General features: G+C 38.8%; 1 protein-coding gene and 1 long non-coding RNA gene across 3 annotated transcripts in view; one reads left to right on the top strand and one right to left on the bottom strand.

The window, feature by feature from the left end:
- The window catches only part of LOC129144913 (uncharacterized), a 59,183-nt gene extending 44,118 nt beyond the window's left edge, over positions 1 to 15,065 (top strand). Inside the window, exon 4 of the long non-coding RNA XR_008549728.1 lies at positions 14,800 to 15,065. This is a non-coding gene — a long non-coding RNA (uncharacterized LOC129144913). The remainder of the gene's footprint in view (positions 1 to 14,799) is intronic.
- Positions 1,876 to 20,697, bottom strand: part of CD274 (CD274 molecule) — a 214,385-nt gene continuing 195,563 nt past the window's right edge. The window contains exon 10 of one of the 2 annotated variants that reach the window (XR_005121922.2): positions 1,876 to 2,005. The gene's annotated coding sequence lies outside the window, so the exon portion shown is untranslated. The remainder of the gene's footprint in view (positions 2,006 to 20,697) is intronic. The other variant, XR_008549727.1, reaches the window with a different exon arrangement.

Here is a 20,697-nt window from a genome sequence, read left to right on the forward strand (position 1 = left end):
CATTCTTTAATTATTCAAAAAGATGTTTCTGCCTTCATTACTCAGATCCTAAGTTCTTTTCCTGACAATATTTCCTCTCTGAGACAGAAGTTGCAAACTGGTCATTGACAACATTCAATAAGCCTATGGGTATATTTTATTTGGTTTGTGTGACCTCTAAAATACTTTTGGCCAGCATCTAATAGCTAGGAGATTTTATACAAAATTCTGGATTTCCATTTTCTGTAGCAATTTAGGCTAGTGCCATGTTGACAGGGATGAAGTTTTCCAATCTGTCACGGTCCCCAGTCATATTTTGTGCTTCTGAGTTATGTTTTATATCTGAGCCAGACACAGATCTGGAATTTGAAAATTTTACAATTAGTGCTTCTGAAATTTTGGGGATCTATTCAGTAGGAATCTAAATTGAACAGTTGCATATTCTGAATAGTTGATATGAAATTGTTTAGATATTTCTATCATTTACCTAACACAGTTTTGATGTTACAACATGTGGCTCTTAGATTACAAAAGAGAAGGCAGCTTTCTGGAGAAAGCTAGAAATATCCATTTTACAACATGACCCAGGCCTGCTGCTCCACGGCTTCTTCAGGGTCTCAGATTTTTTATCCTATTGTTAGCAGGTCTAAAGGGTATCCAGGGACCCCCAAACTTGCATATATTAAAGGGGTTTTGCCCTCTACCTCATAAAAACAAAGACTCTTAGCATGCATAGGGAGGAGGAGAAGAAAGCATGTTTTTACCTATAAAACACCTCAAACTATATATGCCCTCATAGGCAAATGCCCAACCGAACAAGATTGGCCTAAAGTGGGACCACTAAGGCTTGAAAGCTGGCATAAATCTAAGGCACCTTCTGGCAGGGAACCATAGAAAAGGAGTTTTGAAGCAGGTCCCAGAAAGCTGGGGCAAAAGGAGCAAAATCAAAATACAAATCAAGAAAATTGCTGCCAATGTCAGCCTCCCCTTTTGTCTCTCACCTACTTGTCTCTACATGTCTTTCTTCCACTTGTCTCCTTCCACGTGTCCTTCCCAGCAGTACCAGGGAACAATTCTTTTTTTTTTCTTGCCTCACCCCCACAACCCACCTGTCTTCTGTGTTATATAGTTTCACCAGGCTGCTAAGATTGCTGATCTGGGCGGGAGAGAAGGGGTGGGGCAGGAGGGAACATGGTACTCCTCCTTTTATGGAGATGTCTCTGTAACACAATCAGCCTGATTGATTTCAACAACTGTCTGTACTTCTGTATTCACATTCTTTCTCTTCTTAAAAATTCCATTCGGTTCTATTAATTTTGCTAGATGCCTTGGGAAACCCATTTACTACCAGATTTATATTTAGTTTGTCAGAAGCAGAGGCAACCAGCTCAGTTTGTGACTAGTACCTGAAATCTGAGTGCTAGCATGTGACCAACAGGTACCCTAGGACCCCCAAACTCACACAGTCTGAAGGGGTCCAGCCATCTATGTGCACAAAGGCAAAGCAAACTGTTAGTGTGAAAGAACATTAATAGAACTAGTATACATAGAGAAAGAGGAGAAGAAAACATATTTTTAACAATAAAATACCCCAAATTACCCATTCTCTTATGCGTAGATGCCCAAACAGTGGCTGAAGTGGGGTCACTGTGGCCTGAAAGCGTGCCACAAATTAAGGCACTTTTTGGCATATTTGTATAGCATTCATAGGAAAGTGGCTCTGAAGCAGGTCCTTTCCTGAAAGCTGGGACAAAGTAACTGCCATTATCAGCTCCCCATGTGTCTCTCATCTACATGTTGCTTCCCAAATGTCTCCACATAGCTCTCCTCCACATGTCTCCTTCCATGTCTCTTTCCCAGCACCACAGGGTTACAAGTCAGGGGCAATCACAAGAACTCCCCTCTCCTTTTGTTGTTTTTTTTAGCTCACCTGTCTTCCTGGTTATACAGTCTCACCTGGCCACTCAGCTCCATTTATGGTTACGTGGTCCCTTCCATCCTTGAGGTGAATGATCTCTTTCTGTGTCTGAAAAAGAGAAAGTCCATTGATGGAATAATTAGTTATTAGTTATTGAGAAAACGAACAAAAGTAAATCCAAATAAGTCCACATCTATTGTAGAAGTCCAAATATCTATCTACCTGGACTCGACACCTCAGAATGAATAATGTATAATATAAAATCTGAGCCCTAGACAAAAAATGTGAACAAAGAAGAGCTCCACTTCTCATTCCTTTATCTGCCCCTTTATATGAGGCCCCAGGTACTCAGAGACTGAGGGGTTGTAGTTTAGATATTCAGCCTAGGAAATGTCTGGCTGGAGAAATATCTCTCCCTCATCTGCTTTAGGCTTATTTGCCACTTCTTTCTGTCTGTCCTACGCAGAAAAGATTTGCACCAAGGTATAAGTGACTGGTACTGGTTCACAATAACTCAGGGGCAGAAACAAAGGTTGGTCTTGTAGGATGCCACTTACCACTGTTTCCCTGGTTTTCTCTTTCTCAACCCCTGATTTCACATGTTCCTTTCCATTCTGATTTTCATCTAGGGTTTGATACTCATCTCCAGCAGTTTCCTGAGTTTATGAACTCAGTCCGTCCTTAATTCTGCTTTTGCTTTGTACATCAGATTTTTAGTTAATTCCCTCATGACCAGACCCCATGAGGGAATTTAGTCATTTCTTCGTGATCAGATTTTTAGTAATTCCCTCATGACCATCCTGACATTGGCATGGAATTTGAGAGCCTTTACCCAGCATTACAATCTCCTCCAAGAGGATTTGCATTTGAGAGGAACCCAGAGGTAGCCCATGGGAATTGTCCTGGAATTTTTGATTTTCAGTGAAGGTCTCTCTTAAGCCTTAGGTCAGGACTGCTGTGCCCTGTGATTCTTATAAAACCATAAACCAGCATATTTGGCCTGTTTTAAGTTCTGCAAAGTTCTGCCTAAGTTTCTTAGGGCAGAATTATTCAAAATGTGGTACCTGGGCTGATGCTGGTAGTTAAAATATTTGTTAGCATTCCATAAGTACAGAAATTGAGTATAAATATTTAGAAATGAATACTAATTATTTTATTACTGTATTGATCTTTCTGATATTTATTGATATCAGTAATTCATTTTTTTGGTATACGTCACAAAACCATAAATCTAACATTAGAAATTTAAAAGAAAATTGGTTCTTCATCACAGATATTTTGAGAAATGCTATTCTTAAGAAGTGGAGACCTGTTTCTAGAGATCTGGTTTACCTGAAGAATCCTACTTGTATTCTATTCCTGGTTTTGTCATTAGCCCAGCAAGTCAATGAACAAATCACTCAATTCTTTTGAGTTGGGACTCCTTTTCCTCTTTCCATAGCCCAAAGATAATATAATCAGATTGAGCCAATTTTCATTGAGTACTTTGCAACAAAATAGCACAAATTTTGGAAGCAGCAAAATCTATGTTCAAATCCCATGTGTATGACATTAGGGATACTTATTTTCTGACCTTCAGTTTCTTCATCAGCAAAATAGACCCTACTCCCTGCCTCAAGCAGTTTTTGTGACATTTAACTGAAAAGAGTTCTAGCACAGTGCTATCCCATAGAACTTTCTGAGAAGATGGAAATATTGTATATCTGCTCTATCTAATACCATAGTCACTGGGTCCCATGGGCTATCAAACATCTATAATGTGTGAGCACTTAAAATGTGACTGAAGAATAGCATTTTTATTTAAATTTTAAAAATCACATATGGCTATTATAAAGATGAGCAAGTCTAGCACAAAGTGGAGTCAATGTTTAAAACTTTATTGAAAATCTTTAAATGACAGATAATATCCTAGATACTGAATATATTTTGGTGAATAAGGGAAACACACTCCCTATACTCATGAAACCTAAAAACTAGCAGTAGTATAACTTCACATTATATTTGTAATAGAAGTTGCCAATTTCTTCTACAGAAGCCAGCTAGTTACCCTGGAGTTCTGAAATATGTAATGGTTCCTCTTGGGAAGAGGTGATAAACAGGACCTTTTATGGATTGACTGCCCTCCCAACATAACTGGGTTTGCAGAGCTGGTCGCTAAGACATAGGTGGGTAAATCTGTTGAGGGGCTAAGGAGCATTTTAGACAGAACGTTAGGACTAGACTCCCAGGCTCAACATGAAGGCCTAGAGCCAAAGAGACTTGTAATAAAACACTGGATACATCTTTTTCTTTTCTTAAGGGCTGACCCATGGAGGTATTAGTGATCTAACTTTGACACTACAGTAAGGGGCAGAGCAACAACATGGAAAGAGCTTTGATCACTGAATTACATTACAAAATATAGTTAACTTATCTGCTTTAAATCACTTTCTATCTCTGAATATTATATGAGAAATATACTTCTGTCTCATTTGAATAGGTACATTTTTGAGGTGTCTTAGCCGATAACCTAATACACATTCTTCTGAATATTTTATAATAACTGCATGCTACTTCATAGTGATATGAGGAACACACTCATATACACACAATGATATGAGGAATGCAATAAAAAAGATTTATTTCATTCTTACCCATAGTCCCATGTACTCACAAGGAAGTCATGCCTCTTGCTAGAGCTACCATTTTCTTTGTTTCCAACTTTCTGAGTGCTAAGGACTTTACAAGCATATTTCATTTAATACTTACAACAATCCTAGAAGTATCTAATATTACTTGTCTCTTTCTACAAATGAGAGACTGAACTCAGTCATATGTTCATTCTCAAAGACAGTAGCAAAAAAAGAGAATTTGAAATGTTCATTCACAAAGACAGTAGCAAAAAAAGAATTTTGAAATTTTAGTCTGTCTGACACCAGTGCCCATGATCTGGACCACTGCCCCAGGTCTCCTGAGAAGACTTCTCTGCCAGATGCACAAGCATCTTATTATAGTTCATTTTCTGTGCTCTAGTCCATTACCTTTCCTAATGAAAATGCAATAATTAACTCTGAGTAGAAGAAATCTTATTTCAGAAGAAAACAAATTTTATTGCTCCTTAATTTCTAAATGAGAGTTAAGAGGTTCAGTTACCCTTCCAGAGTCACATAAGTACCTCCCATTCTACTCTCATTGCTGTTTTCATTGACATATGGAGAAACTTGTTGCTGAGTAAGAGAAGTCAGCAGTGAGCAGCAGCTCAGCTTATGAGAATGAGTATAAAAGGACAGTCATAAGACATCTTAAAAATGCCGTTGAGAAACAGAAGCAAGGAACTTGTGGGAAGATGTATGACTTTGGTTATTTTGTTGCTGGTATTTGTACCACAAACTAGGAGGTCATTTGACTACTTTGATCTGGCTGTTCACACTGTCTGGAAACAAAGAGGATGGACTGAGATGACACAAGACTGAATCTTCAACCTATCAAACGGGTTTTTATTGAGCATTTATTATGTGCGGAGCACTCTGCATTTGCTTAGTCTGAGTATAAAGATGATTCATGTGGAAAATTTAAATACATGGAAAATAAAATAACAGTCAAAGAGAGAAGTCAAGTACAGTCACAGGCAAATTAAGAAGTGGTAGAGGTCTTAGGAGGCAAGATGAGGGAAAGACCATTTGTACCCTGGAATTACCAGAGCTGCCCTTGGTGGGCTAGGAGCTGGTGAGGAAGATAAATGATATTTTATGTGGAAGAAACTACCCAAGCAAAGAAATCATGGAGGTAGGGGATGTGCAAACAAGCACAGGAGAACATGGTGAGGAAGGGCTGCTGACTGGAGCAGAGCATGTCATCCCAGAGCAGAGCATCCCATGTCAGGGGATGTTGGAATGAATATAAAACTGGAAAGGATAAGTAAATTCAGTTGAGATCTCCAACTGCACAAAGATTTGTCTGTCTCCCTCCCAGTTACTTTCATGAGTGATGTCTTAGATCCAAGCTCTGATTCAAACCCCACAGACCTCTCCCATGATTGTTGGCCATTCAGGCAGCTGTGTTGGTTCCCAAGGAGAGAGAGACCTCTATACTTCATGATAGCCTCGCAGAGCCTCAAAACTTCCATAGGAGTGGTTAGTCTGCCTTCCAACTCTATCATAAACAAAAAGTATTTATATAATTATTGATGCAAAAGGCAGTTTCTAGTTATTTTCAAATTCATATTATCCCTGGCCCCTATTTTTCTGCAGAGATCCTTAAATAAATGTCCTTCTAGAAAGCCACATTCCATCCAAAGCACTGGATTATATTTAACCAGGCAGGAAGTTCCGCATAACAAAGGACAGAACAAACAATTCCAGGAAAAAATTAATTCTCCTGGAACCATTAATATTCAAACCTCTAAAACTCTAGTATGAAATAGTTGTAGCTTAAGTTTCATAAAGTGCAAAGTTCTGTGGTCTTAGTTGTGATAAAGAGGTAGAGAATGTTGAAAGACCAATTTGCCTAATTCATTATTTTCACTCGAAGTTGATCCCTAAATGCTGTGTTTTTAATGTCTTTATATCTATCAAGATCCTTAGCATGACTTCCCTTTACTTTCTCACTTCATTATAATAATTTAGTTAGAAAGAGTTGGAAATTAGGTAGTGACATGCGGTTAGGCGGGGAATTGGGAGATTAGAGATGACACTATAACTAGCTTCTTTTGAGAACTGTATCAGGAAGGATTTTCTTTCTCCTAGGGGAAAATATTAGGAAATTAATGTTTATATGGGACTGAGTCACCACAAAGTTATCAGTCCAGGTTGGTCAATGATAAAACTTACTTTGAGATAGAGCAAATGTCTCTGATGTCCCAAATCACCTTTCTGTCCCACCACTGATTTTAGCCATGTTGATTGTAGCTGAATGATAGGTGTTCTGACTCACATTCCCTGAAGATCTCACCACAACATGTGCTATTTCTATTTCAGGGCCTAAATAGCTTGGCCCATTTCACTACTACTTCTCGTGAACCAATTATAGTTTTTTGCTTATCATCTCCACAAATTTAGGCTCTACTGGGTTACAGGTCCACTCCCCAGTGGTGAGTACTTCTACCAAGGGATACTGTACCAAGTGATACATGCTACTACAGCCAAAGTTGTATTTACCATCTAGTCAGTGTGGTACTGACTTCTCGGAGACTTCCCGGAGTGAAAATTTGCTGGTGTATGAAGTTCTGAATCATGGGAATCAGCATGGCCAGCAAACACTCTGAAAGATTTTAAGATCTCAGTTTCCCTGTAAAACTTCATAACCACTCGACTTGCCAAACCAGCACTTGCTGGCAAAACCAGCAAAGTAATATTCATCTTGCTGACCTGTGGTTTTTGCCCAAGTCACAGTGATGAGCTTTTGGGCTGGATATTTTGTTTTCTCTTCAGATTCACCTCCACACCATGGAAATGGTGTCAAAAAGTGAAAGGGGGGGATTGTTAGGGGGAAAAGGATGTCCTAAAGCTAATTCCATACAGGCTTTGTGGACTCCACCCCCACTCCAGGCCAAAGTCAAAAGACACTGGGAACTCCAAATCCCATCACCACCAAAGGGAAGGTTGCTGGAAACTGAGGGTGGGGTTAAGCAGCCAGGTTTGGTAAAAACTGATGTGTGGGCTTTGGAGAAGATCCCCCATTTTGGCTCTCCGCCAGCCGGCCAGCTCTGAGAGTGCCTTTGGGTTTCCAGGTCGGTGGATCAGGTAGGACGCATTAAAGACTTTATTTCCCTATTTTCTCCCTGAGTTGTACATTTCCTTAATTCCCTTTCCCTTGTAAATAAACCTTTTATTAACCTTTTGTGTGTGCCTGCAGTGGATTATTAAGTCCCTTTTAAGCGCGTGGGTGAGGACCCACAGCCAGGCAACCTGTTTTTTATCGGGGTTGCTCCATAACAAATCTATATTGTTAGTTGTATACACATTTAGGACTGCTATGCCTTCCTGGAAAATTAAATTTTATTTATCTTTAATAATACTTCTCTGATATTAGTAACCTGCTAGGTAACTGCCTTCAGTTAAACACATCTATGCATGCGACCCCTGGTTCCAGGAGTAGTCACTGTCATGATTGGACAATAAAAAAGTTAAATACTTATTGGAAAAAGCATCTTTGTGCCAAGTCAAACTGTCTCCACGTAGCTTCAACTTATCAGTATTTGTCTTGTTTAGTGATACAACGAATTGTAATCATAGCAGTCAAGAATATGAATTTTGGGGTCTGATAGGTTTGACCAGGCTTGAGTCAAGGATTGGTTATATAACTGTCAATTCCTCAGATTTCTCACTTATAAATAGGTATGATAATGCTTGTCTTTAACAGGGCTGGTAGGATGATTAAATGAATGAGTTGCTTAGAACACAGTACACTTAATCTTAGCCAAAAGGCCAAGAATTGACTGCTTAGAACACAGTAAATGTTCAATTTGTGTTAACACAGGGTTTTAATCCAGGCTAATTGATTAGATTAACTTTGTTAAATGATCTACTGCTCAGTTAGTTACTACCTCGGTAATTGAGGATTATTTTCAGATTTACCGAAGACCATTAGTCACCCTTTGTTGGTCCTGGGTCAACAACTATTAGTTGTTCAGTCTGCTATAAAGACCCATTCAACAAAACTACTATGCCACGTTTTTACTACTTTATGCACAGGGTGTGTGCTATGTGGGTCCTAGGCATGTTTACCCTCAGAGCCACCCCTCAATTTTTTTCTCTGCTCTCTACTACAGGGAGGTTGACTCCTGTGGGATGGGTACTCCAGACACTTGACAGTCAATAGAAGGCATGGCGAAAAAACTGCAACAGAATGGGAACGTTATGGCATTTCTCTCCAATGGTTTATAATCTATTGACCTCTCTAGTGACACTGAATCTCTTCCTTGGACCCATTTACCACTGGACAAGCCCATTAGGACTCCAGTGTCTGTTAAGTAACTCTAGCCCCTCCCTGCCTTCCCTTTTCCCTCCAAACTAAAGGTGATGCAGTCCCTTACTACTACTAATAGCTGATTTGCCTCACTGTTCGCTGATTGGCTTCTCAGTCCTTTCCATTAAAGGAATTACTATTTCTGAATTAAATTTCCACTGATTTCAATTGTTCAGTTTTCCTGGGTGTCTCTTACAATCTGATACATGTTACTGTCAATTCTAACATTAAAAAAGAAGATAAACTCAAAGGGATAATACACCAGGATCAAGTGGGATTCATACCAGGGGCACAAGGGTGGTTCAACATACGAAAATCAATCAGCGTAATCCAACACATCAACAAAAAAGAAAAATAAAAACCATATGATCATATTAATAGATGCTGAGAAAGCATTCAACAAAGTCCAACATCCGTTTGTTATGAACACCCTTGAAATTCTCCAGATAGAAGGAACATAACTTAACATGATAAAAGCCATATATGACAAACCTACCACCAATATTATGCTCAATGGTGAAAAGTTGAAGTTCTTTCCTTTAAGATCAGGAACGAGACAAGGATGTCCTCTCTCACCACTGCTTTTCAATATAATACTGGGGGTCCTAGCGAGGGCAATAAGACAAGAGAAAGACATACAAGGAATCTAGATAGGGAAAGAAGAAGTAAAATTATCACTATTTGCAGATGATATGATAATATATATAGAGAACCCTAAAAACTCCACAGAAAAACTACTCAAAATAATCAACCAGTCCAGTAGAGTAGCAGGATACAAAATCAACACACAAAAATCAGTAGCCTTCCTATACACAATCAATCAGAAGAAGAAGAAATCAAGAAAACCATCACTTTTATAATTGAAACCAAAAATATCAAATACTTGGGAATAAACTCAACAAAAGAGGTGAAAGACCTACACAAAGAAAATTATAAAACACTGTTAAAAGAAATTGAAGAAGACACAAAGAAATGGAAAGATATCCCCTGCTCATGGATTGGAAGAATTAACATTATTAAAATGACCATCCTCCCAAAAGCAATATTCCAATAAAAATCTCAATGACATTCTTCAAGGAAATAGAACAAATACTGATGAAATTCATATGGAACCACAAATAGCCAAAGCATTACTGATGAAAACAAAGGAGAAAGGAGTTATCACACTTCCAAACTTCAAGCTATACTACAAAGCCATCATAATTAAAACAGTTTGGTATTGGAACAAAAACAGACACACAGACCAATGGAACTGAATAGAGAGCCCAGAAATAAAACCACACTTATATGGACAATTGACCTTTGACAAAGGAGCAAAGACTATGCAATGGAACACACACTGTTTTCAATAAATGGTGCTGGGAAAACTAGACCACCACATACAAAAAAATGAAACTAGACCACTACCTTTCACCATGCACAAAAATCAACTCAAAATGGTAAAAGAACTGGACATAAGACCTGAAAGCATAAAATATAAAGAAGTAAATATAGGTAAAACACTACAAGACATACATCGCAATAATGTCTTTAAAGATTCATCACCCAAAGCAAAGAAAGTCAAGGAAAACATAAACAGCTGGGATTACATCAAACTGAAAAGCTTCCGTACAGCCAAAGAGACATTAACCAAAACATAGAGACACCCCACTGATTGGGGAAAAAAATCTTTGCACTCCAGTCCACTGATAAGGGACTGATCACAAAGATATACAAGGAACTCACAGGACTCAACAAAAACAAAATAAACAATCCAGTCAAGATATGGGCAGAAGAACTTAAAAGACATTTCTCCAATGAGAAAATGCAAATGGCCAACAGGCATATGAAAAAATGTTCAACATCCCTTATCATCAGGGAAATGCAAATCAAAACCACACTGAGATACCACCTTACACCAGTAAGAATGGCACATATCAAAAAAACAAGCAACAACAAATGTTGGCGAGGATGTGGTGAAAAAGGAGCTCTCCTACATTACTGGTGGGAGTGCAAACTGGTCCAACTACTATGGAAAGCTGTCTGGAGAGTCCTCAACATACTAAAAAGGGAACTACCATATGACCTAGCAATTCCACTACCAGGCATCTACCCAAAGGACACAAAAAGATTCAAAAGAACACCTGTACACTTATTTCTATTGCAGCACTATTTACAATAGGTAAAACCTGGAAACAACCCAAATGCCCAAAAATAGATGACTGGATCAAGAAGATGTGGTATATATACACAATGGAATATTATTCAGCAATCAAAAAAGATAAACTCATGCCATTCACAGCAACATGGATGGAGCTAGAAGGAATTATGCTCAGTGAAATAAGCCAGAAGGAAAAAGAAAAATATTGCATGGTTTCACTTATAGCAGGAATATAGGGGAACCCAATAAGGCATCAGTGAAAAAAAATACTAATAGTACAAAACACAACAAAGCAAAAATGGACAATTATAAATCAGAGACATACTGCGGGGGAGGAGGAGGGAGAGGGATGAGAGGGAGGGAGGGAGAACAAGGGACTGAGGTGATGTGCACGGGTGCATTGGTGAAGGAAACTCTATGGGGACTACACCTGAGGGGGTCGGGGGAAGCAAATATTGTTTAAAAATGAACAATGATGTAAAAAATTTTTTAAATTCTTTAAAAAGATGGCAAAAAATAATGAAGTCAAGCCAAAAGAAAAAAAATTAAAGGTTATGTTTTGATTGTCAAAAAAAAAAAAAAGATAAACTGCATAGTAGTATTATCGTCTCTATCATCATCATGACCATAAATGAGGTGGAAAAGTGTAGTTTTTTACACTTGGTTTAAAAGAATTTATTTAGGCTTTCAATGATCACTGAAATCTGGATCCCAATTCATCTATTAAATAGCCTGGAGAGGGACATTGGGTTAAATAGCTTGTAATTCCCAGAGGCTTTTTCCTCCTCTAAAATTCAGGACACTGTTTTCTTAACTCCAGATTTCCCTATTCCTTCTGTTTCCCTAATGTGAAAAAACACACAGAGAGCAAAGATCCAGTCCCATCAGTAAGTTCTTTAAAATGCTTTCTGGGCCTCCCTGGTGGCGCAGTGGTTGAGCGCTGGGCTGCAAAGCTGCCGGCAGCCTCTGCAGCACCGGTTCGATCCCTGGCCATGGGGCGAGGGTCCCACATGGCGCGCAGATCTCTCCTGCCGCCCGCTGCTCCCCTCAGCAGTGTATTTCATCAGTCTGCCTGCTCTGCTCCCCCCTCTGGCTCTGGTAAATTATCTCACCCTCCCGTGCTTCTAACTGTACCCAGTGCTTATATAAATAAATAAATAAATAAGTAAATCTTTTAAAATATAAAATAAATAAAACGCTTTCTGTGGGCCTAGGGACTACATGCACAGTCATCTTTTCACTACTGCATTCCTTCACTTGGGCCACTTCCTCTCCACATACTTTGTCTCCCCTCTTTTTTTATTATATATATTTTTCACATTGTTCTTCATTTTTCTACAATGTATGCTTTTTCATGTCAGTTATAGTCCCCATGAAATGCCCATCACCAATACACCCATATACCATCACCATAGTGTCTTCCCCTTTTTAATTTCTCTTTTTCCCCCCTTTTTTAAGGCAAAGACCAGGATAGAGGGGCTGCTTTCAGGCAGAAAGAGTGGGATGATTGACTCCCTATTGCCTGAAGACCCAAGATGCACAACAGGATTTAAAAAGAGATAAAACATAGGGATGGTGATTTAGGGGTGCATGGACTATATGTAGCCCTCCTTTCTTTTCCTCTAAGTTTCATAAATATTCTTGAGTTCCCAGTTGATGCCTTGATGTCAGAAATGCAATAAAGATAGAAAATGGATATATGTAGGTCAGTGACTTTCTTGATGATTCACTGGTAATTGAGTACAAAGAGGTCACTGTCTCTGTGGTAACTGAGGGCCTTTTAACCAATTCTTTGAATACTCACCATATAATGTATGCTCATCTGTCTTCCAAGGAAGCCATGGAGGTAGTGCCATCTCTTTTTAGAAAGTGATACTGAGACACAGGGAACTTTAGCAACTTGGCTACGATTGCCAGGGTCAGGCATTACAATGTCCCAAGCGCTCTTAACAACCGTGCCCAATCAACCCAATTTAGAAACACTCCCTTTCTCTCAACAAGGGGAAAGGAGAATGGAACTAATAGTGTAACTACGTGCCAGGCACTGTGCCAGGGTCTTTATAATGATATCATTTAGACCATGAAATATCTATCATTATATTACTGTTTCATAGTTGAGGGAACTGCAAATTTGCTCCAGGACATACAGTTAATGATCTTAAAATTTATTTATTTATTTTTAAAGATTTATTTATTTATGCATACAAGAGCTGAGGTACAGGCCAGAGGTGCAGAGTGTGAGAGGATTCGCCAGAGACAGAGTGGGGAACAGAACAGGCAGACTGAAATACACTGCTGAGGGGAGCAGCAGGCGAGACAGGAGAGGTCTGCTGCGCCTTGTATGTTGCTCCCTGGCCGGCCGGGGATCGAACTCATACTGCAGAGTCTTCGGATTGCTTTATAGTGCAGTGCTTAAACTTGTGCCACCAGGGAGGCCCCAGTGATCTTAAAATTTAGATGTCTAAATTCAGATGGTTGACTTCAAAATCTGTAGTTTCCACTGAAACAGTATTTCCCAAAATATGAGTTATATTCTGCTAGAAGTGTGCAAAATGATCCTAGTTAAGGCAAAATTAAGGCCCAAAGAAGGTTGGATTATTCAGAAATAAATTTATTCCCTCTTCAATTCCCTTTATGTCCTTCAAATTATATATAATTTATATCTGGATTTTCACACCTCCAACAATGGTTTATTTTTTTTTTTAAGATTCATTTATTTATACAAGAACTGGAGTACAGGCCAGAGGTGAGGGAGGGTGAGAGAATTCACCAGAGACAGAGCAGGGAGCAGAATAGGCAGACTGAGGAAAACACTGCTGAGGGGAGCAGCGGGCGAGACAGGAGAGGTCTGTCTTGCCATGTGGGTTTCTCCCTGGCTGGCTGGGAATCAAACCAGTGCTGCTGAGGCTGCAGAAAACTTCACAGTGCTGCGTTCAACCTGCTGTGCCACTGGGGAGGCCCCAACAATGGTTATTTTTCCCTTTAATAAAATTGAAATCACCCAGAGAGATATTAGTATCTGGGTAAAGTATGCTACTTTACTTTCATTGAGTTTATTTTTGCTCATAACCTCTATTTACCAGTGCTAGTGATACTGGTTTTCCATTTTCCATAGAGGTATACCATTTTGCTAAAAAAAAAAAAATTGCTGAGTTGATTTAAAGAATTCTATAAAAACAATAGCATAAAGAGGAGTCAAACATGGCAAATCTAATGGAGGCAGTACATGTAAGAATAAAGGGTGAGTGTGATGAATGAATATTTACTCTGACTGGTGGGGCAAGTTCTTGAAGTAGTTTCTGAGTCGTGATGGAAGATTAGATCAAAGTATGGGTCGTGGAGTTGCTTCATTCATTAATAAATCCAATTATTCAAAATATAATAGGGAATGGTTCATAAGCATATGCTGTTAAAGGAGTTGTTTCCATATGAAATGTGGTATAGAAAAAGCATGGGATTTAGTGACAGATGAGACAGGGTTCAAATTCTGACAACATCAAGATTATTAGCCCTTTGATCTTGAATGCTCATTTCACCTCACCTCCATGAGTTTCAGCCTCTTTATCTGTAAAGGCACAAGGTTAATATCTACCTGTAGGTGAAAATGAGATGAAATGGCACATGTGAATTGCCTTATTTTGGCAGGAAGTAAGTTGTCAGCACACAATGGTTACTTTCTCCCATATCATGTTTTAATTGCTGGGAAAGTGCTAATGCATGGCCATTCTTTGATAACAACAGTCAGTCCTTGCAAAACATGGGGTTTGAACAGCATAGGTTCACTTATACTTGATTATTTTTTTGTCTCCGCTTCCAGATTCACAGATCCAGCCACCCTCGCAGACATTGGTTGGTTGAATCCATGCATTCTGAGGGCTATTATGGATTTGAACAACTGCAGATTCTGGAATGGTTGTGGTCCTGAAACCAGTCCCCCTGCATACCAAGGGGTGACTGTGTAGTTAAGTTTTGGGAGAATCAAAAGTTATACATGAATTTTCTACTGTTGGACTAGCAACCTGAACCTGACCAGTGTTCAAAGCAACTGTAGTTTATCAACCAAGATAATCCATTCCCTGACCTTCCTAGCCAATAGATTTTATAATATAATTTTTTTTGTTTTCTGTTGCTTGAATTATTCAGGTTGCAATTCCATTTTGACTCAAGTCTTTTATCTGACTAGCCTGCAAGAGGGCGTGAGCAGGTTGGGTTTATTTTGGTGTCTCCAGTGCCTAGATCAAACTAAGTTCCAATAAGGGTTTAGCAAATCAGTGACCCTTACCCTATTCACTTTTGTTTCCTCATCAAACTGCAATTTGCCCAAGAGCATACAAGTTTGCATTCTTAATCTCCATAAGGCACAACTGACTGTATGATACACAAACTTAAATTGATCAAAAATGATTGATGAGGGGACCTCCCCGGTGGCGCAGCGGTTGAGCGCTGGGTTGCGAAGCTGCCCGCAGCCTCTGCAGCGCCGGTTCGATCCCCGGCTGCTCCCCGGCCACCAGAGGAGGGTCCCACATGGCGCGCAGACCTCTCCTGCCGCCCGCTGCTCCCCTCAGCAGTGTACTTCGGTCCTTCTGCCTGCTCTGCTCCCCGCCCTGGCTCTGGTGAATTCTCTCACCCTCCCGCGCTTCTGACTGTACCCAGTGCTTGTATAAATAATAAATAAATAAATCTTTAAAAAAAAAAAAAAAATGATTGATGAGCTTATATCTTGCATCTAATCCCTGTGCCTTTTAAAGAGATCTATTGTATAGAATGGAGTTCACATCTGCCCTGCTTTCTTTTGTGCAGGATGGGTATGGGGCAAGTCTGTAAGACAGCTGCTTCTATGTGAAACAATGCTAATCACACCTGAACTTGTTTTGCCAGGTTAAGAAGATTCAGGAATGATAGATGTGAAAAAAATTTACTTCCAAAATTCCCATGTGACTGTTTTGTGGAATCCATTGAATATTTGTAACATCTCTTAATCTGGGTCTTCTTAATAGGATGCTTTTAAGGGTAAGTCCTTTTACGATGGGGATCAACTTCAAATACTTCAGATATTAAGTCCCCTGATAACTAAGACAGCTACCTGATATCAAACCCACTCTGTCCTGCACAATAATATTTATTTATTCATCCATCAAATATGGATAGATATTCACAAGAGGAAAGAGCTAATATTCACAAGAGGAAAGAGTACTTAGCATGCACGAATCATGCATCTGAGGAGCTCAGAATTACAAAACTAATTGTTATTTGGTCTGATTTTGTCTGGTTTAAAATTTCTAAGACACGCAAAATTGTTTTTTCCTCCAAATCTTACCTATTCATAAATAAACCAATCACCTTCTATACTGCCAGGTTCAGGGATTTATACTACTGTTACTCTCTTCATAATTCCTTTTTTTATTTTATTAAATATGATAAAATAGAAAACAAGGAAGAGAGACGGGAATTGAAAAGAAGGCTATTGCTGAGACTGAGATATAGCAAAATCAGTTAGAAGATCTTGGGTGTAGTCTCTATTGAACTTATGTAGCAAATTTATTTACTACACTTATGCTTTCTTCTCATGAGAAAGAGAACGCCTGTAACTTCCTCTGGAATTCCCCAAATCGTACAGCAGAACTCCCCTCTTTGCTGTCTGGGCCTTTCATAAAAATCCATTTTCTCTTGCTTTTTCCCTCTGCCTTGTACAGGGTATCTGTGTGCAGGGTTTATAGGTATAACATATGCTAGCTCTCAGGCAGGTGACACTTTTCAGCTAATATCCACAAGAGGAAAGAGTACTTAGCATGCATGAATCATGCATCTGAGGAGCTCAGAATTACTAAACTAATTGTTATTTGGTCTGATTTTGTCTTGTTTAAAATTTCTAAGACATGCAAAATTGTTTTTTCTCCAAATCTTACCTATTTATAAATAAATACATTTGCTTTCATGCAAACTATTCATTATACAGATAGTGAGCTGCTTACCTGGGCAGGAAAATGCATTCATTTAACTTTTCATATCTATCTCACACAATTCACATTACCAGAAAATAAAATTGCTCAAGCATGAACAGAAAAAAAAATTTTTTCCTTACACAAAGGGGGCAAGATGCCTCTGTTGGGTGTGGGGATCCCTGCTGCCCAAGTTCACAACTGTGTGATATTCAATAAATCAGGATAGAGAACAAACACATGTTAAAGAAAAACTTTGAACTTAATTACTTCATATAAGATGTGCAGTCTAGGAAATGCAATATACTTATGAAATCCTAAAATAGTCTTACTTACTATAAATTACAGGGGAAGTCAAAACCCTTGCAAATAATTTTGAGCAGTTTTCTCAAGCCTGGCTGCACATTAGAACCACAAAGCAGAGGGCCTCAGCCTTAACTGTCACTGGAATCTGCTGGGAGACTTTTAAAAAATACTAATGCTCAGGCAAAACTTTGGGTCCTATAAAATTAAATTCTAATTCTTTTGTGAGAATATTTCCGGGAGTTTCTAATCTGCAGAGTATTGATAACCATTAATTAGACAAATAAAACTTGCAAACATCTTTCATCATCCTGCCATTCAAAGTGTCCTCAGTTTCATCTGGGGGCTAGTTATGAATGCAGAAGCTCAGGTGCCTCTCTAGACCTAGAGAAGCAGAATCTGACTTAACAAGGCTGGGATGATTCACAGTGGTAGCTCAGGGAACTGAATTTCCAATTCTTATCTCTGTGTCTTGAAGGCCTGTATTATAAACAAGTATACAGAGAAATCTATATATTCCTTGCCATGTATATACCACATCCGTGAATGAAAAAAGATCTACCTTGAGCATTATGTTAAGGAACATTTATTTTCAATGTCTTACCCTCTGTGGTTATTAAATTAGCTTCACCCCAGCATTGAATTCCTGAAGTTATCAACCAAAGAAGAAAAGTAGGAAGTTTCCACCACGACAAAACAGATTTTCCCATTATTTTGGGCATCTTGATTGATTTAAAAGGTAAAGAACTTTACTGTGATGTGAAAAATTCATACATGCAGATTCTTTAGAGAAATTAAAAACAGCTGGCTTAGTAATGCTGGTGCTCATCAGAAAGTTCTTGGTGTACTTTACATTTCATTTGCAAGAAGGCACCAGTTATGCACCTGTCAATTTTCAGGACACAAAACAAATCATTTGCATCACCTCTCAAGAAAGCTTTCTCTTTAACTTTATACCATTTTTCCATATAATAATAGAAGTTTAAGCTTTTTCATAGTTCTTACTTGAAAGGAGGGGGTGGGGCAGGAAGCCCGCTTTGTACAGGCTTCAGAAAACGGCAGTTCCTGATTTAGGATGGAAGTTTGGTCTGGGCACCTGACTCATACATTCATCACCCCAAAAAGGAACCCAATATCTATTACCAGAAACTCTCCAGTTCCTCTCCCCTCTCCAATTACCCAGGCCCTGACAACCAGTAATCTACTTTCTATCACTATCAATTTGCTTATTTCAGAGATTTCATATAAATGGAATCCTAGAATATGTGGCCTTTTGTGTTTAACTTCTTTTTTTTTAAACACTTGGGTTTTTGGTTTTTTTTAAAAGATTTATTTATTTTTATACAAGAACTGGGGTACAGGACAAAAGCATGGGAGGGTGAGAGGATTCACCTGAGACAGAGCGAGGAGAAGAACAGGCATACAGACTGAAATACACTGCTGAGGGGAGCAGCGGGCAAGACAGGAGAGGTCTGCCTCGCTATGTGCGAATCTCCCTGGGCTGGCCAGGAATCGAACCTGCGCTGCAGAGGCTGCGGACAGCTTCACAGCCCTGTGCTCAACCTGCTGTGCCACCAGGGAGGCCCTGTGTTTAACTTCTTTCACTGAGGATAAAACCTTGAAAAAGTTTCATCTATATTGTAGCACATATCAGTACTTGGATTGTAGGTGAAATAATATTCCATTGTATGAATATACCACATTTAAAAATTCCATTTATCAGTTGATGGGCATTTGGGTTGTTTCTGTGTTTTTATACTTGTTGGCTATTATGAATAATGCATCTGCAAACATTCATGAATAAGGTTTTGTGTATATGTTTCCAGTTTTCTTTGGTATGTCTATAGGAGTAGAATTACTTGGTTAAGAGGTAAGCTGATGTTTAAATTTTTTGGTAAAAGCCAAACTGTTTGTCAAATATATGATTTGTAAATACTTTCTCCCATTCTGAGAGTTGTGTTTTCAGTCTCTCGTGTCCTTTAAAGCATAAAAGTTTTAATTTAATTTTGAACCACAGATTATTTTAATTTTGATGAAGTCTCCTGTCCCTGCTTCCTCCACCCCCTGTGTTCCCTGTTTAACCCTCTGTAATGTGACATGCGCCCTTATCTTAGAATATCTGAGTATAAAAAACTCATTTTTAATGGCAGTCATCTCCTAATCTGGTGGCCGCAACATGTCTAAATAATAACAAAACCTAGAGTTTAAAATACTGTGCTGCCTGGAAGGGATCATGCTCAGCGAAATAAGCCAGAAAGAAAAAGAAAAATACCGGATGGTCTCACTCATAGCAGGAATCTAGAAAACTTAAATAAGGGACCAGGAAAAAGAATAACTATAAGAAAGTGAAAATCAAAATCAACAAAAAACTATGAACCAGAGACACTCTATGGGGGGGGGGGGGCGGGGAGGGGAGGGATTGGGGTCAAAATAAGGGGGTTGCAATTGTATGGGGAATATAAAAATAAAATTTATTAAAAAAATTAAAAAAAAAAGAAAAGAAAAACAAAGGGAAACACTCAATGTTAGTTCCCTGCAATAAAATCAGTGTGAAAAAATAAACGAACAAACAAAAAAAAAAATAAAATACTGTTCTGCAAGGAGAGAATGACCAACAGAGCCAGATGCTCTTGAGAAATGGACCTAGCAATATGGAGATCATGATAACCCTGATAAGAGCAGGTCAGTGGAGTTGAGAGAAAATAGGAGTTAAGGATGAGAACACAATATAAAAACTCTTTGGAGAAGAGTGCTTATAAAAGGGAGAAGAAGAATTTAAAAAAAGGAATATGAGACCCACAATAGACTATATTCTTGTTTTTAAGTTGAAGAGGGAGCTATTATAGTAGATAAAACTGGGAACAGAGTCAAGTACTGTCTGTAGGGAAAATGCTCTAGGCACACCTTAGCTAGACTTGAAGACACTTTCACTTCTCAAAAAGCAGATACATGCAGAAAATTCATTGTCTGGAACTGCACTTGAAGGCCTGGCACTTGCTCAGCATTCTTATTTCTAGACCACAAAAGGATGGTATTTCACATGTAATCCTGACAACAGAAAGAACTCCTATTTCACTCACCATTGGCTTTAACTTCCCTTTCTTCTTTGCCCATGCAAAGGGACTTTCCTTGCACATTGCCTCATTGCACCTTCTGAGATAGTCTTATAAAGCTGCTTTCAATTAGCAGCTTTCTTTCTCCTAGGGATAATATGCACCAGGCAATGGGTAAAACACAGGCTCTAAAGTCAGACATATTTGAATTCAAATCCTGGGTTTGCAAATGTTGAGCTTCTAAGATCTTGGAGAATTTATGAAAACTGTGCCTCATTTTCCTATAATACCAATAATTATACCCACTTAAAGCCAGAATCTTGGAAATTCTCTTGAACTTACTCTTCGCTCATTTTGCAAATCCAGTTCACCCCCTAGTCCTATTAATTTTAAATCTTTGATACTTCTTTTTTTCCACAT

Source organism: Talpa occidentalis, unplaced genomic scaffold, assembly GCF_014898055.3.
Source record: "Talpa occidentalis isolate TD23 unplaced genomic scaffold, MPIMG_talOcc4v2.1 talOcc4.7, whole genome shotgun sequence".
Lineage (NCBI taxonomy): Eukaryota > Metazoa > Chordata > Mammalia > Eulipotyphla > Talpidae > Talpa > Talpa occidentalis.